Source organism: Suricata suricatta, chromosome 1, assembly GCF_006229205.1.
Source record: "Suricata suricatta isolate VVHF042 chromosome 1, meerkat_22Aug2017_6uvM2_HiC, whole genome shotgun sequence".
NCBI classification, from domain to species: domain Eukaryota; kingdom Metazoa; phylum Chordata; class Mammalia; order Carnivora; family Herpestidae; genus Suricata; species Suricata suricatta.
In genome coordinates, this window is record NC_043700.1 from 75,193,204 (window position 1) to 75,211,491 (window position 18,288).

The 18,288-nt window shown below is 37.2% G+C and overlaps 1 long non-coding RNA gene across 1 annotated transcript in view; it reads right to left on the reverse strand.

The window, feature by feature from the left end:
- The window catches only part of LOC115304852, a 37,215-nt gene extending 19,244 nt beyond the window's left edge, over positions 1-17,971 (reverse strand). Inside the window, exons 1-2 of the long non-coding RNA XR_003914654.1 lie at positions 17,845-17,971; positions 13,377-13,635 (exon numbers count right to left, since the gene is read on the reverse strand). This is a non-coding gene — a long non-coding RNA (uncharacterized LOC115304852). The remainder of the gene's footprint in view (positions 1-13,376; positions 13,636-17,844) is intronic.
- Positions 17,972-18,288: the final 317 nt, after the last annotated feature.

The following is an 18,288-nucleotide window of genomic DNA, read 5'->3' on the forward strand; positions in this document are numbered from 1 at the left end:
ATAAAGAAGAAATACTCTTGTGATGAAAATATATTTAGGAAAAGGTATAAGACTTCTTTTTTAGCATTATTTTTCTATAAGCTCTGTGAACATAGGGACCCTGAATAGTTTGCTCATCACCATGTGTATCATGAGTATCACTATGAGTATCAAATACTCAATAGAGTCAAATGACTGAACTGTTTCTTTTAATATTTATTTATTTTTGAGAGAGAGAGAGTGTATGTGTGTGCAAGTGAGGGAGGGGCAGAGAGAGGGGGGGGACAGAGGATCTGAATCAGGCTCAGTGCTGACAGTAGAGAGCCTGATGTGGGGCTTGAACTCATGAACTCCACGATCATGACCTGAGCTGAAGTCAGATGCTCAACTGACTGAGCCACCAAGGTGCCCAACTGACCAAATTCTTAACTTAAGAGGGAATATAAATTGTAGCATTGATATGTACTTTCCTACTGTCCTAATTATCCCAATTTTAGTAAAAATCCTTAAGATTTAGTGGAGTGGCTTACCTGAAGGGCAGAATAAATTTTGCACATAAACACAGACACACATACATGTAAAGAGGTGGCAAGAAGCCCAACATATTTCTCTAGGTTGAGTGGATTGAGTGGAGGTCCTTCCTACACAAAAATGCAGCAAGGAGTACAGAGGCTTCCATTCTATTGCTTGGTCAGACTAAATTCAAGACAGCAAATCCCCAACACACACACACACACACACACACAAAGACACTCATATCCACCCCTTCCAAGCCAGTGTGCCGTCTAACTCCGTAACACAGTGAGTGGTGATCTAAACTAATGGGCATTTTTGCGATGACTGGTCATGAGGTTGGCCTGTTAGAGAGGAAGAACAGCTGTCAGTTACTGTTTTCTTTCTTAGAACTTAATTAAGTGAACTTGAATTAAATTCCAAAGAACAAACTTTCATGAAGTATTGAAAGATTTTGCATATCATCCCTAAAAACTATATAAATTTTCACTTGGGCATTTATTTATAGCACAGTAGTTCTACAGTTCTTTTTACTATGTGTTCTCTGCCTTGTCAGAAAGGTAAACTTCTAGTAAACTCTGAGTCCTGGCATTAATTAAGAGACAGTTTACTTGGTAAAACATCACTGACTTGAAATGTGTTCGCTTGAACGTGTTAGGTTAATGTATTTCTTAAAGTGATAGCTAGGAGGCTAACCTCATTGAAACAAACTATCCATGAAAGTTTATTCTACTTCTGGAAAAAAAGTTTTGTTGTCTATCTTTAGAGCTAGTCAACAATAGAAGTTAATATCATAAAATTGTTCCTAGACAAGAGCCAAAAGCAGTTACTAGAATTTTGACTCTCTGTTTTTCCCTTTTAGTGTCTTATTTTATGTAAACCAGATACGCGTATGCCAACTGTTAGTCTATACAGTAGTCCCTCTTTTATCTGTGGTTTCTCTTTCCCTGGTGTCAGTTACCCATAATCAATCCATCCCAAAATGGATGTTCCTCCTTCTCAAGTGTCCTTAGGTCCTTCTGAAGTGAATAGTGGCCTAATGTATGTCCCAATGCCTACATCATTCACCTCACTTCAACTCATCACAAGGGTATTTCATCTTTTCACATCATTACATGATGAATGATGAGTACAGTACAATAAGATATTTTGAGAGAGAAACCACAGTCACATAACTTTTATGACAGGGTATTGTTATAGTTGTTCTATTTTATTAATATTGTTATTCATCTCTTCTCTGCCTAATTTGTTAAACATTATCATGACATATGTGTAGGAAAACAAATAGTATATTTAGGGTTGGTACTATCCATGGTTTCAGGCATCCATCCACTGGGAGTCTTAGAACAGATCCCCCATGGATAAGGGGGAACAACTGTATAAAAGAAAAGATACATTATGAGCTTACATGGGATGGGAATCTCATTAGTGCCACAACGAGGCACCATCTGGTATGTTGTTAGACTAATATTACAATGGCTGACCCAGTCTTAAAACATCTATGTGATAGTTGCACTTTTTGAGTGAAAATAAGCACAGACATTCTTGTGGTGAGGGGGAGGGTCATCAGGTTATTTTTGCAAAACAATTTTTAAGCAACAAGAATTCAGCTATATGCATTTGAGATTAGGTTGAAAAGAGTCAGCACACTTAAGCTTTAAGGTTTTGGAAGATAAATTTGAGTTATCAATTGCTTCATTTTATCTGAATATTAGCTTAGGTGCAGATTATGATGTTAGCTAAAAATAGGGCAAAAAGCATGTTGAAGCTGGAGAAATTCATTCTGTAGAGGAAATGCTAGGTAATTAAAATGTTGACTCCTTGCCCATGGTGCATATATATATTTTTTATCAATGTACTAGCTAAACTTTTTCCATGTGACAATTTGTCAAAATTGCCTAAATGTGAAGACATTTACATTGGTAGAAATTATTTCTCTTTTATTTATTTTTTCACTGTTATTACTACTTGTTAGATGTTGGTCATTAAATCTTGAATGTTCTAAATTCTAAATAAAGAGAAATTTTAATTTTTATATTGCTATTTTTATGTATTTTTAATGTTGGTGAACAGGCATTTTAGATGAATGATAAAGATTAAAATTTTCTCTTCATAAAACAGTAAAATATATTATATATGAATATAACAGTTTGAATATCAAAATTTATATCAAAAATATATATCAAAAATATATATTATATCAAAAATACATATATCAAGAATATATTATATATGAATATAACAGTTTGAATATCAAAAGTTGAATATTAAAAGGTAACCACCTTTTAATTATTGAATTATTAAATTTCTATATACAGTATTAAATAGAAAAGAAATATTTTTGCCTCCATAAATTAAAAAAAAAATGTCAGGCAGTCACTATGAGTGACTTTTCTTTAGGCAAAAGAGGCATCTTTCTAGTTCAGTGTTCCAACATTTTTTAATGTAAACTGCTTATTTTCTTTGTCTTTCCAACTGTAGAGATGATTCAGGATATGCCTATGCTTGATGTATGCCCAAAAATCCTTCTTTTTATCTTTAATTTAGGCATATATTGTCAGAGAAAGAGAAAAAAGAGAGGAGAGGTTGGGGTAGAGGTAGAAGACAACGGAGAGAGAGAGAGAACATGCAAATGGAAATTTCCAGAAATTAATCAAGGTTAAGTAGAGCCAAAGAATGTGAACTATGTACATTTAAATTTTATACCTCTATGAACTGCAAAAATAGTGTTTGGAATGCGCAAAATTGAGAAAACCAAAAATTGTTTGCTTATGGCAAAATCCCTTTAATTATAAAGAAAGAAAGTACATAGCTACTAAATGATGGGTGTCTATTTGTTGGCTTCTATTTAGGAATATCATTTTTTGGCACAAGAAGAGAAATCTAGACATGGTTTCTCCTAGAATTTTCTTTTTTCCATTGTTTGGAGTTTGGCTAAACATAAGGATGAATATCAAGGACAGAATCTAGTTGCCAAAGTTATTCATCTCCACTGTAAGAGACTGCTGATTTGCCATAACTCTTGGAATATGTTTAGTGTTAGTGGCTTTGCCATAACTTTCATAGAAACTATTCATTCATTCATATGTTTGTTCATTTGTTAGTTCATTCATACAGCAAATATTCATTGAGTACTCTGTTAAGCAAATGTCCTATTCTCTGGAGATATATTGGTAAGCCAAACAGAGAAGGACCTTGCTGTTAGGCTGCTTATATTAGATGGGGAGACAGCAGAAACGGCTAAACAAAGGAACAAGCTACGTCAGATAGTGAATAGTGCTATAAAGAAAACAGAGGGGCAACGAGAGAGGAATCACCTCTTTTTGTATGTAGGGGCGTGACCTGGGAAAGCAGGTCTGAGGGTGACGCATAAGCTGAGTCATGAGTGACAGGTAGAAGCAAACCACACATCTGACCTGGGAGCAGGATGTTTTAGGCAGAGGGAGGAGCGAGGTGCCAAGGCCTCAACAGGAACAAACTCGATTTCTTTGAGGAACAGAAAGGTTGATGTGGTTGGGGAAGAATGATCATATAAAGGAATGCTGGGGGCAAGTTCAAAAGAAGGCATAGTCTTGTCACACAGGGTGTTGGAGGCTATGCTTTATTTTGGATCTACACAATGTTTTGTGTTTTGGCCTTATAGCATCAACATAAACAGCTATAGCACGAAAAATCTGCTGTTTTGGTAGTCCTATTTAATGAGAAAATAATCAATTTAATTAACTTTTATTGAATTGGTTTAAAAAACAATTATTAAAAAATCAGATGGTCAAAACCCTTGGGTTTGTCTTTATGTTGAAGAGCATAAAAAATGAAGAATATTAAGTATTTTAAACCTTAATGTATCACCACAAGGAAACTATAAGGTTAGATAGCAGCTCTTCTTTAGATCCACTGAACATAAGGCATGACCTTTAGCCAAGTCTGCCTGGGCCAAATAAAACATAAGGCCTAGGTTGCTCAAGAATATTGGAGAATCTGTAACTTCAACATGTGTGATTCATATTCTCATGATGGAGCTGTCCTTAAATTTTGAGGCTAGTGAAACATGAACAAGAGCCCAAGGAAGATCGAGTATGGGCACGTCCTAAGAGCAGGTTCTCACTAGTCACATACAGGGAGGTTCAGAGGAGGAGCTGAGGGTAATGTACTATATGCTTATCAGTTATCAGCATAAGCTGAGGACTGGTTGGGGGACAGGCTTTTGGGGATTAACAGAGCACCTCACTTTTATGTAGAATCTTTCTGACTGTAGAAGCTTAGACAGCAACCTGTGACTTTATTCAAGTGCCATGTGGTTTCATCTTCATTTTCCTCAAAGTAGCTTAGACTCATCTTTTTTTCTTTCTTGTTGACAATTCATGAAAAATGCAGGGATTCTGTAGGAGTTAGTAAAAGGAGGTATTCAAACTTAGAGACAGGCAAAAGTAATCTTTTCCTAATAACCTTTTACTTATTCCATTTAACTTTCCAATCACTTGATCAACAAATATTTAAACTGAAAAGCTCCATAGCAAAATCCTCCTCCTATACTTCTTCTGTGAAGCATTGTTCTATAATGTAGGGAGTGAAGAATGTTCTGAATTACAGTCCAATACAGCACACTGATGGCTATGTTCCGCTAGAGATGTTTTGGTGGATTCCGTATGGGGGAATGATGAGGAATGGTAGCTATCTGTGTGGGCTCAAACAAGTTCCTCACATTGGCTGAGGAATCTGTTTTGACATTGGTAAAATGGAAATAATACCCATCCAAAAGGTTTGTGAATTTAAGATAGGTTGTGTGTGTTAGTGCTTATAAATAGAAACTACTTGAAAAACGGTAGCTGTAATTATGATTTTATATGAACTTAATTAATTGCCAATATTACTGTCTAAAATATTGAGGTCTTTGGTAGGGAAAAATAGCTTTCTTCCATTCTGATCTCCTTTTCTCTTTTTAAGGTAACATCTCTGTGCTTCTGTACTCTGTAAAAAATAATTTCACAATTTAAATGGGGAGCCAAAGGCATATCTAACTTCTCACTATGGTGAGTTTTCCAATCTAGTGCAAATCAATCAAGACATTTCTTTCTTTTTTTTTAAAGTTTATTTATTTTGTGAGAGAGAGAGAAAAAAAGTCTGGGAGTGAGGGAGGGGCAGAGAGAGAGGGACAGAGAGACAACCCCAAGCGGGTTAAAATTCATGAACCTCAAGATCATGACCTGAACAGAAATTGGATGCTTTACCAAACTAAGCTACCCACCTACCTTAGTCAAGACATTTCTTTTTTTTTTTAATTTTTTTAATGTTTTATTTATTTTTAATACAGAGAGAGACAGAGCATAGAGGGGGAGGGGCAGAGAGAGAAGGAGACACAGAACTGGAAGCAGGCTCCAGGCTCTGAGCTAGCTGTTAGCACAGAGCCTGACGCGGGGCTCGAACCCACGAACGTGAGATCTGACCTGAGCCGAAGCTGGAGGCTTAACCGACTGAGCCACCCAGGCGCCCCAGTCAAGACATTTCTTAAACATTGATCATGTAATTGATTACTTAGTTTCCTAAATTTGGTATCTCAGAGGTAGATATGATAATTAGTAAACATAGTTTTCAGAAGAATCACATAAACAATTTATTTTTTTTAAAAATACATCTCGCAGGTAAAAGTGATGCAGAAGGACCTGGGAACACTTTTCTCTGTGGGCCTGGGTCCAATTTTGTCACATGTATAAGATTCTTCCTCCTTCATTTTGAAAGATTATAGCAGTTCTATATGTTAAACTTGTCTGATAAACAACCATGTCTATGATCTTAGGAAAAATGAGTGAATATCTGCTGAACATAATCCAATTTACTACACTGGTTAAAAGGCATGCAGTAAAAGACATGTGTCCATTGGCCTTGCCCTAAGGATAAAGCACAGATGGCAAACAGTGACACCCCCAGACCAAACCTGCCTTTCTAGTCTCATATTTCAGTACTGCTCTTCTATTCACTCTAATATTAGGTGTCCAGGCTAGTTGGGTGCTTTCCTCCAAATGTGCTATGAAAGCTTCCAACTGTGCCTTTTATGGATAATGTTCAAGTCATCACATACTTGGTTTGTAGCAAGAAGTAGTATGGGCTAGGCCGGAATCTGAATGCAGGATGTCAATATGGCCTGAAATAGTAATGAGGGATATTTTATGGGGGGATGGTTTTGGTGTCAATAGAGTTGGGGATTATTGATAAAGAAGTCCAGAGGGTCCATGCAAGGGATTCCAAAGTGAATCTAGCCCTTGGGTTAGATACAGTATTTGCCATCTGGTAGGTACTCAAAAGATGATTGTTGAGAAATTCAAGTATTCATCTATGACTCCTTCAGACTCCTATTGCTGTCACCCTGGTCATACCCAATATCACCTGCAGTCCAGAGTTTTGAGATAGTTGCCTGACTGGTCTTCCAGTTTTCAACTTTGCTTCTACTGAGTCTGTTCTCATATTGTGTCACTTCTCTGCTCAAAACTTCTTTTAAAAAGTTGAGATTAGGGGCACCTGAGTGGCTCAGTCGGTTAAGCCTCCGACTTCGGCTCAGGTCAGATCTCACATTTGTGGGTTTGAGCCCCGCGTTGGGCTCTGTGCTGACAGCTAGCTCAGAGCCTGGAGCCTGCTTCGGATTCTGTGTCTCCCTCTCTCTCTGACCCTCCCCCTCTCATGCTCTCTCTCTCTCTGTATCAAAAATAAATAAAACATTAAAAAAAATTAAAAAAAAAGTTGAGATTATAGGGGCGCCTGGGTGGCTCAATCAGTTAAGCATACAATTACTGCTCAGGTCATGATTTTGTGGTTCATGAGTTTGAGCCCCAAGTCAGGCTCTGTGCTGACAGCTGGGAGCCTGGAGCTGCTTCAGATTCTGTGTCTCCCTCTCTCTACCCTTCCTTTGCTCATCCTCTGTCTCCCTCTCTATCAACAATAAATAATAAAACATTAAAAAAGTTTTTTATTTTACAGAGAGAAAGAAGGAGAGAGCATGAGCAGGAGCAGGGAAGGGCAGTGAAAGAGAAAGAGAATTTCAAGCAGCCCTCATGGTCAGGGCACAGCCTGACATGGGGCTCTCTCCCACAAGAGTGGGATCATGACCTGAGCCAAATTTCAACAGTCAGATGCTTAGCCCACTGAGCCACCCAGGTGCCTCTCTGCTCAAAACTTCTAATTGTTTCCCTTCTCACTGGTAGGAAAGCCCTCATAGTGGTCCACAAGGCCCTACATGATCTGACCCTTGTTTTTTCTCTCTCCATACAATTTAGCTTCCTTTCCACCCTAGCCATACTGGCCTTCAGTTGTGCCTTGACTATGTTATTCCCCCAACTCACCACCCATACCCTAGCAAAAGAGCTTCCCTCTTCCAAGACAGAGAGTTTCAGAGATGGAAAGGTCAGATATCATTAAATCCAGACATTTTGAAGCCTAGGGCCCTGGGCATGTACTACAGCGTGGCCTTGTCCTTTTTGTGACTTTTTTTTAAACCCTCAAAAATTGTAAATTTACCTTAACCAACATGATAGCTACAAGACTCACATGACTGATTCCTTTGCTTTCTCCAGGACTTCACTAAAATTTTACTTTCTCTAGAAGGCTTTCCTGAATATCCTATCTAAAAATGCACGTTTCTAGCACATGGCTGTCTTCTGCTGCTGCTGTCCTTCATAGCACTTTGAGCTGTTTGACTTTGGTTCTTACTTGCTTGTGGTCTGCTTCCTTCAGTAGAGTGTGAGCTTCAGGAGGGTGATTGTCTTTGCTGCTTCGTTGGCTTTAGCACTAAAAACAGTTCCTGCATACTTAGGTCCTCCGTAAGTATGTGGTTAATTAATGAAAATGTCACCATCTTCCCTAGTCAAAGTGGCTTCTTTCTCCTTTATTTTTCCATAGCACCTTCTCTATTTCATTGTGTATGTCATATTCCAGCAGTCTAGGCTCGATTTGTGTATTGTTTATCTTTCCTCCTAAAATGAGTGCCCAGTGCTGAATATTGTGTGCTTAATACATTCTTTTATGAATTGAATTTATGCTCTTGGAGACATATTATTTCTTCACATTTTTTTTTTCTGACCTTCTATTAAAAATCAATCACTTTGTCTATCCCTGGAGTTATATTCTCACTGTTTATATGGGCAACCCATCTGAATATAGAGTTATTCGCATTTACTCAATCTTCCATATTTTTAATTTCTTTTTTTAGATTGATGTATAGTTGACACCTAATGCTACATTAGTTTCAATGTACATCATAGTGACTCAACAGGTTTATATGTTACGCTATGATAACACAAGTATGTCACCAGACAAGGCTATTCCAAGACAATTGACTAGTCAATCTGCCATATATCTAAGTTATTCTTTGCTTGGGCTCGGCTCATTATCTTGTTGAGAAGCGTAAAAGCTTGATGTTGCCCAGAACAATCTCAACTTTGAGCAATAATTTAAGTTTAATGAGGAAGTTTGAGGCTCCAAGGTCTGTGTCATAGCATTTAAAGTTGACTTTACAATAAAAAAGAAACAAAAATGGGAAAGAGGATGGAGATGAGAAAGAAAATATAAAAGAATGCTCAAATTAGGCACTAGGGGCTACTCATTCAACAAAATATTTATTTATTTCCTTCGTCAGTAGAAACCAGAGAATGTTTCCAATTTTCTTTGTATAGATAGCTACAGTTCACATTGATTAGATTCTATGCTACATAAGGGTGTCATAGCAATACGGGTTCTACTCACATATAGACATCCTTCTATTGAAATTTTAGAATTATTTTATCCTGATTGTTTACTCCATAGTGGTGATCCACATATTTTCTGACAATTTTCTATCTTGTGACAGCAAGGAGTTTTGCTCTATTAAGTCAGCATCAGGGCACCTGGGTGGCTCAGTTGGTTAAGAATCCAGCTTTGGCTGAGGTCATGATCTCACGGTTTTTGAGTTCAAGCCCTGTGTTGGGCTCTGTGCTGACAGCTCTGAGTCTGGAGCTGCTTCAGATTCTGTGTCTCCCTCTCTCTCTGCCCCTCCCCTGTGCATACTCTATATTTCTCTCTCTCTCAAAAATAAACATAAAAAGAAAAAATTTTTAAAAATTAAAAAATTCCATCAGCATAGTATGACAAATTTTTAATGGATGGCAGTACATTATCATATTACAACAGAAAGATATGCATAATTATGTTTTACCTTATAAAAGAGAACTGAGCCTAATAATAAAAAAAACCTTTTTGACCCAATAAGCTGGGGCTGTAGTCAAGGAGTTCTTGTTGAATATCTTGATGAAAATCTTTTTTTTTAAGCTCTCCTATTGGTTTTAGTATACTGGCTTAATTGGGCATCATATGCTATAGTTTATACCATCTGCTATTTGTTTCCTGGACCAAAATTATACTGCTGAATTTCCAATTAATCTACAAGTTCTCATATTATGACACAAATTACTATGTAATGATTCAGTTTCCATTAATAATCTACAACGTATGTTTTGCATAGATACCAATTAGAGATTACCATGTAACAATTTGTTAATTATGTTATAGTATTGGCTTTTTCTGTTACTATAGAAATGTTGCAAAAATTAACCTCTAAAAAACTGGAGACATGTTATATAATATTTTTAAATGTTATAAATTTTTGAGAAAGGATGCTATCCCCCCTTGGATGTTGAAAATAAAATTTAAACAAATTATTAATATCATAAAATGAATAATTGAGAAATTTTTAGGAAAAAAATTAATGAGAAACTTTGGTTGGTTAAATAAATATTCTAGAAAAATTGGTTGAATGATAGAATAAAAAAGAAAAGGATTTCAGAACCATGATTTTCAGCAAAATGGAGCATAGATATGTTATTAATGGAGCAGAATGTTAAATTTACTTCAGTGTCAATTCTAAATAAAACAATTTCAAGAACACTCTGAAGAGGAAAAAACACAAAAGAATTGATTAAACTGAATATTGTATTTGAAGATCAGGGTCATGATCATCTAATTTGAATATGAAATAAAAGGACAATGGCACTCTTGTTGAAAAGTATGCAATTCTTCAAAAAAAAAATAACAGTTCAAAAGAACCTATAGGTAAAAATATTTCAGAAAGGAGTATATGCAGATTCTTTCAAATGCTGAAAGTGATTAGAATATGTTATTCTACCTCAAAAAAATTTATCTTTTGTCTGTATTATAAATGCTTTGGGATAGAAAAAAATCCACTAATGAAAGAAAGTATGAAATGACTATCAGCTTTTATTATATATTCTTTATAAACATGAACAAAGTGAAGTGCCAATAAACAGTAATGAAAGTATTACAAATTGAAAGCTTATAGAAAACATTTATAATTCTTGGTGCTAAACAGAGATTACTTGGAAAGGAAAAATATTGGCATTCTAGGATTGACCTCTTAAAATATGTGGTTCAGATTTTGGCAAGGCTATGTCTAGCACTGAAAATTAGTCAAGAAACAAATTCTATCTTTGTGTGTTAAGGCACGTTTATCCCTAGCTGCTTTCAGAATTATCTCTTTATCCTTGTATTTTGCCAGTTTCACTATGATACGTTATGCAGAAGATCAATTCAAGTTACATCTGAAGGGAATTCTCTGAGCTTCTTGGATTGCAATGCCTGTTTCCTTCCCTAGATTAGGGAAGTTCTCAGTTATGATTTGTTCAAGTATACTTTCAGCCCCTTTCTCTCTCTCCTTCTTATGGAATACCTATGATATAGATATTGTTCCATTTTTTATTGCATCACTCAGTTCTCGAATTCTCCTTTAGTGCTCCCGGATTTTTTTATTTCTGTTTTTCTCAGCTTCCTCTTTTCCCATAATTTTATCTTCTAATTCACCTATTTTCCCCTCTGCCTATTCAATCTGTACTGTGACCGCCTCCATTTTATTTTATGCCTCATTTAAAGCATTTTAAAATTCATCATGACTATATTTTAGTTCCCTGATCTGTGCAGAAATAGATTCTCTGCTGTCTTCTATGCTTTTTGCAAGCCCAGTGATTAATTTTATGACTATTATTCTAAATTCTTGTTCAGTTATGTTGCTTATATCTGTTTTGATCAATTCTTTAGCTGTCACTTCTTCTGTTTTGTCATTTTGGCTAGTTTTCTGTTCCTTATAAGTTCTAAAAGCTTGTTATGTGCTCTGCACCTGTGAGCACTGCTATTTTAAAGGGGTGTCATATGCTATCCAGTGCCTGGCCCTTCAGGAGGTATTTTTTGGAGAGTGTTACTTTCTCTCTGTTGTTGTGACTTTGGTTATTTTATTTCCCTGCTTGTAATGATGTTTTGTATACTCTACCAAGTGTGCTTTGATTTGTTCCTTGAAGTAGTCCTGGAAAGGAAAACAAACAGACAAACAGGAAACAAACACACAAATAAACAAAAACAAAAAACAATCCAAAAGCAAAAAACCAGAAATACCAGCTACAAGTAAAGAACAGGGTGGAGATAGTGCTGATGGAAGAGTACATATAAAGAGAGAAATGACAGGGGTGGGTGGTGCCAAGAAAAAATAAACATTGGCCAGCCAGAGAGACTAAAAGGCTTAATCCAGAGCAAGAGAGAAAGGAAAATAAGGAAGGAGGGGGGAAAAAGAAATAAAGATAAAGTTACTCAGACAGAGAAACTATATGGCTTGATAATCCCAGGGAGAGAGAAAGTAAAGAAGGAGGTGTAGAACATGTATCAAGAGAATGGATTAAATACGTCTGTTTAAACAAACCAATACCCAGAGTAACCAGTCTAGAGGATGGAAGAGATGAGGAGAAATGGAAGGGAGAATATATCTGAATGACAGGAATTGTCCTAGAGTTGATCCAGGCAATGCAGCAGTGCTGGTCTGGAGGAGGGGGACATCTGGTTCCACAGTGTCAGACCTGCTCCAGTAGATACACAGTTACCTGGCAAGGAGGGGTGTGGTTTGCTGTAGGCTGGTCCTGCCTCCTCTGTGGGACCGATCACTGAGGCCCTGCCTTAGTGGTGGTGGGGGGAAATGGTGACCCCCCAGTCTCTTCTCTGAGGACCAGTGGACTCTGCTGGAGCCATCCTCACTGTGCCTCGGGCATAGACCGGTAGTTTTTCTCACTTCAACGACTCCGGTGCCCCAGCACTTGGCTGGGATTTAAACTCCTGCTCCGTGAGGCCCGGCAATGGGGAAGTGCCTCTCTATACTGCCCGATATGTGGTCCTGGCTGGCTTTGTCCCATCCTGCAACACTTCAGGGGAGGGCAGTGGTTTCTCCTGCTTCAGACTGGACCCCTGACCTACCACCGAACCTGGAGGCGGCTCCCCTCCTCCCCTGCCCTGTTCCTGAATAGAGCAGCTGGCCCCAGTCCGAAGAAAGCCCTGCAGTTAGAGATGGGATCCCTCTCCTCCCAGTCGAGGTTCCTCTCTTGTCCAGACACAGTCCACACTTCCCCAGCTGCTCTTTCTCTTCCCTTTGTCTCACCACAGAAGGGGGTTCCTCCGCTCCACGGTGAAGGACCAAACTAATGCCATGACAGGCTTCAAATACGCCTTAGAAACTAGAAGGCCTAAGTTTCTGTTTCCCCAGGTGTGACTCAGCAGCAACGGAAAGAAAAGCAACCCACCTGTTGCCCAAGCAGATACCACCACCAGCCCGAGCCAATCATTAAACGCCTGATGTTCCTGCTGTTTTAGTGAGCCTGCTTATTTTTAAATTAGCCAATCACCCTGTGCCGCACCAACCTCTGCTGATGTGCCGCCCAGTCATTTTGTAATACCAGCCCCTCACTCCACCCTTCACCCCATCCCTCGCCCCTACTGTAATAAAAACCCTGCTCTACCGATGATCCGGGCTCTCAGCATGAGAGGTCTGAGAGACCGAGCTTAAGCCCAAATAAACGCCCTTTGCTTTTGCATACGTGACTGGGACTCCTGGTGGTCCTTGGGGGAATCCATGGTCTCAGCATAACACGTGGCCCATTTTATCTTCCTCAGTTCACAATCACCACCTATGGCCCGTCAAGTTGTCCCAGTTTCTCCCTGGTTGATGACTCAGTCTCTTTTCCTCTCAGACTCTCAGTTCAAAGTCCTTTGGTGTCAGCTCTTCTTTGTTTGAGAGAGGCAGGAAGTATGGATTCCCCGACTTCTCCACCATGTTGGTCTTCCCCTACCAAGGAACTTAAGGAGACAATGGTGATTTGCTGCATTTTTTAGAAACTACAGCAGAGTTTTAAAATACCATAGAAGACATATGTGCAGAATACAAACATTGGCAACATATTGTAGTTCTTAGGGGGTGGGATACAAAGCTAAAATTATAAAATTATAGCAGAATTGTTTGGATAACAAGAATTGTAAAACATAATTTATTACTTTAGATACAATCCCTGATGTACGCCAAATAGAATAAAGAGTAATTATTATTAGATTTGTGGAACCTAGAGATGTATATATTTCCATATGTGAATTCTTAGGTTGGAACTTTGCTACGTAAGTTAAATAACTAAAGAATTATGTGCATTTCTTGTGGACTAAACCACTTAAAGAAACAATTTTAATGGCAAAAATAATTTGAGAGTCTTCATAGATCCCTCTGGGATTAGCCTCATGTCTTAAGGACAAATAATATGAAAAATATATATAGAAAACAACAGATTGCACAAAAGAACCTTTAATTCTTTTATCTGTGCATTCTTGAAACCTGATAGTTAACAATATAGTTAAAAAATATTTTTGACACCACTAAATTTTAATTATCTTTCAAAAACTAAAGAAGCACTCTTTGACTTCAACTGAACATTGAATCATATTTAAAGCTCATTTACTAAATGTAAAAAAACTTGAAAACCTTTGTGAAATACGTGAGGGAGAATCAACTGATAGCATTGTCTCACTAAAAACTATGTTAGAAGCAGTGTGTGATGCTCTTTTGGAAACTGCTGATGATGTAATTAGAAATACCTAATTATTTAGATAGATATAATAATGGGATAGAATTACAAAGAATAACAACATGCAATATTAATGCAGTAAATATGGATCATAATACAAAATAATAACATATAGCAATAATGTCATAATATAACCATTACTACCAATACATAATAATGATACACTATGATTATCACTTTAAAAGTTTTCAGTATTAAAAGACTATCACAGATGAGCACTGAGTAATCTATAACCTTGTTGCATCACTATATTATACATCTGAAACTAATATAACACTGCATGATAATTATACTAGAATTAAAATTTTTAAAAAGCTACAAAAAAGAGACCATCAAACCTTTTTAGAGTTCTAGGTCAGGGGTTTGTGAAAGGGTTAGATAATAAATATTTTAGGCTTTGTGGACCACATGGTCTCTGTTCAATTTGTCAGCTCTACCGTGGTAGTAATAAAAGCAGCCATAGACCCAAATAAGCAAATGAGCATGGCTGTGTTCCAGTAAAATTTTATTTACAGATGCTGAAGTTTTAGTTTCATAAAGTTTTCATGTGTCATGCCATACTATTCTTTTAACATTTTTCTAATCATTGAAAAATGCAAAAGCCATTCTTAGCTCATGGGCTGTCCAGAAACAGATGGTGGGTCAGATTCAGCTTGTGAACCACTGTTTGCTAACTTCTGTTCTAGATGACATATATACTTTGAAAAATTGTAGAAATAATTACTACAAGTACATACAGATTTATAATTGAAACTGACTGATAAACACAGTAGGAGTAACAGACGGAACATGATCATGCAGCGTTAATTCTCTGCGCGCCAAATACTTACCTGGTCCTCGGTTTATAGTTAAGTCTGTTGGTGGCACTGGAGAATTTATTTTCAAACTGAAAATTTATTAAACATGGCTTAAGGTCTACTATATCACAAAAAATATAGTTGGACCAAGTGGCTATTTTTATAATGAGACCCAGTTATAAATAAATATTAGAATTGCTATAATCAATGTATTTGCCACGAAAGCATGTTGTGTAATTATTTAAACAAAGTACTAAGTTGAAATTAATTGGCATTCTTAAACATTTTAAAATTTATTTATTTGGGGAGAGAGGGAGAGAGAGAGAGAGGGAAAGAGAGAGAGAGAGAATGAGAATCCCAAGCAGGCTCTGTGCTGTCAGCAGAGCTGGATATGGTGCTTGAACTCACAAACTGTGAGATCATGACCTGAGCTGAAATCAAGCGTTGGATGTTCAACCTACTGAGCCACCCAGGTGCCCCTTCTTCTAATGTTTATGGAGACCCTAGTCCTTGTCAATAAGAGAGAAGAACCACATCTATGACTGTCTTAAGGGAGAGAAATGACAAAGGTGAGCAAAGCTTGGCTTCTGCCCTTCAAGGCCTTCTAGACAGTTTGGAGCTAGATGTTTTGCAGTTCTAATATTTATCTAGAAGCAATACTCTGATTATTGTTTTTTTCCCATTATTTTGAGGCAGTGGCTTAATGTCTGGGATTTTACTTTAAAATAAAAACAATAATGTAAAAAAGGATAAAAAAATAGAAGCCACTCAGTATGCTGCCATGTGTACATGCAACATTGTGAGGTTTTTAAAAAAAAAAAATTCCTTTTTTTAAAAGGTTATTTATTTTTAAGAGAGAGAAAGAGAGAGCACATGTAAGTGGGGGAAGGGAAGAGAGAGAAAGCGACAGTCTCAAGCAGGCTCTGCACCATCAGCACAGAACCCAATGTGAGGCTCAAACCCACAAACTGTGAGATGATGGCCTGAGCTGAAATCAAGAATCAGACACTTAACTGACTGAACTACTCAGATATCCTACTATTGTGAGTTTTGATTGTTTATCTCCCATATTTAACAACATGAGGGTAAAGTTAAGAAGCTTCACAGACCCTGTTGGGATTAGTCTCATGTTTTAAGGACAAAAATTAGGTTGACAACTTGATATTTGTAACAAGACTAGTCAGCTCTATGACCAGTAAAAATATAAACTGAAGATTCTTTAGGTACAGAAAGATATTCCTCAAAGCCAAAACTCTTCGACTTTTAGACAAAAATACAAAATCCTCTAGAATTGTATAGCCAAACAAAGCTTTTTTTTTTTCATAAACTTGAAACTCATGTAGACTGTTTGAAGATAAAAGAAGAGTTGTTTATGAGCCAATGATGAAAGTGTATAAAGGACCACAGGTATTTTGCAACAGACTTCTGGAGATCTCATTAGAATTTGAAAGCACTATAAGGAAAGGAAGTTCTTTAAAGTAAGAAAGGTTGGCTGAGCTTTAGGGAGGTGAGTCACATCTGGAAGCAAGGATCTGAGAGGGGTAGTGTTGTGTACACAGACTGATGGGAGTCAGCACTGAATGTCAATCTGGTTATTGATTCTTTTTAGAAACCTTTCGAAAGCATGGCCATATAAAAAGCAGAGAACCAACGCAACCATCCCTTCTCAATCTTTTACATGACCTTGGCATTTTTCTGTATATTTGAAAGATTTTTCTTTCTGTTTCAGAATTTGAATGATAAGTAAGTCAGTGATAGACTGTCTAGTCTGACAAGTGTTAATTTGTAAGTGTCTTAGCTCCACCTTGGTCAATTTATTTTCATGTAAAATGATGGACTTAATGACTGTCACAGGAGTAAAGACTGATCTGTGCTAAGCAAATTGGATATTATTTGTTTTTCTTCCTATAGAAATGGCATAAGCTATTCTTAAAATACATTCTTCTAGGAGTGCCTGGGTGGCTCAGTTGGTTAGCTTCCAACTTTAGCTCAGGTCATGATCTCATGGTTTGTGAATTTGAGCCCCGCATTGGGCTCAGTGCTGTCAGTATGGAGCCTGCTTGGGATCCTGTCTCCCCCCCGCCACCCTCTGCTCCTCACCTGCTCTCTCTCACTATCAAAATAGATAAATAAACTTAAAAAATTCTTTTATAGAGTTCTTCTATAAAAACTCCATGTGCTTATAAAAGAAGATGCTGAAATAAACTAGAGGATAGAATAAAATGGAAAATGAAAAAACATTTAAGATCAAACAGTTCTTCAAAATAATGAGTAAATTGAGTAAATTACTGATAGGATTTATTTAAAAATTTGTTTTAAATGATAAGAAAAGAGGGGTTTGTATACAAACCAAATAAGCACAAGAAACAAGGAACACACACTGACTATTAGAAGAGAAAGAAAGTTAATAGTTGTTCTTAAAATTTGTAAAACTGTGAAATCCCAAATTTCCAGAATTTTCAAATATATGTTCTTTGGAAAATACACTTCTCTAAAATATGTTACCTGATATATTTTTTGAAGTAAAACACATAGCTTTGAAAATAAAATACAGTTTTAAATTCAAACATATGAACACTGTTAAATTATAAAAGAAACAGGATACCATAGACTGGGAAGCTAAAACAATAGTTTCTCACAGTTCCAGAGGCTAGAAGTCTGAGATCAGGGCACTAGCTTGGTTGGGATCTGGGAGAGCCCTCTTCCTGGCTTGCAGATAGTGCTTTCTTGTGTCCTCACAGCAGAGAGAGAGCTTTGGTGTCTCTTACTATTCCCATCAGAGTGCCAGCCCAAACAGATTAGAACTCCCCCTTTATGACTCATTTAACCTTTATTGGTTCCTCACAGATCCTGTCTCCAAATACAGTCACACTGAGGGTTAGGACTTCAACATATGAATTGTGGGTAGGCATAATTTAGTTCCTAGTAAGGGATTCTCTGTAACATGCCTGACCAATACTCCTCAAAAATACTGAGGTTATCAAAAACCAGGTAAGTCTGAGAAACAATTACAGCCAAAGAGGAGCCTCAGGAGACACGATGACTGAATGTAATCTGGTATCCCGGATGGCACCCAGGAAAGG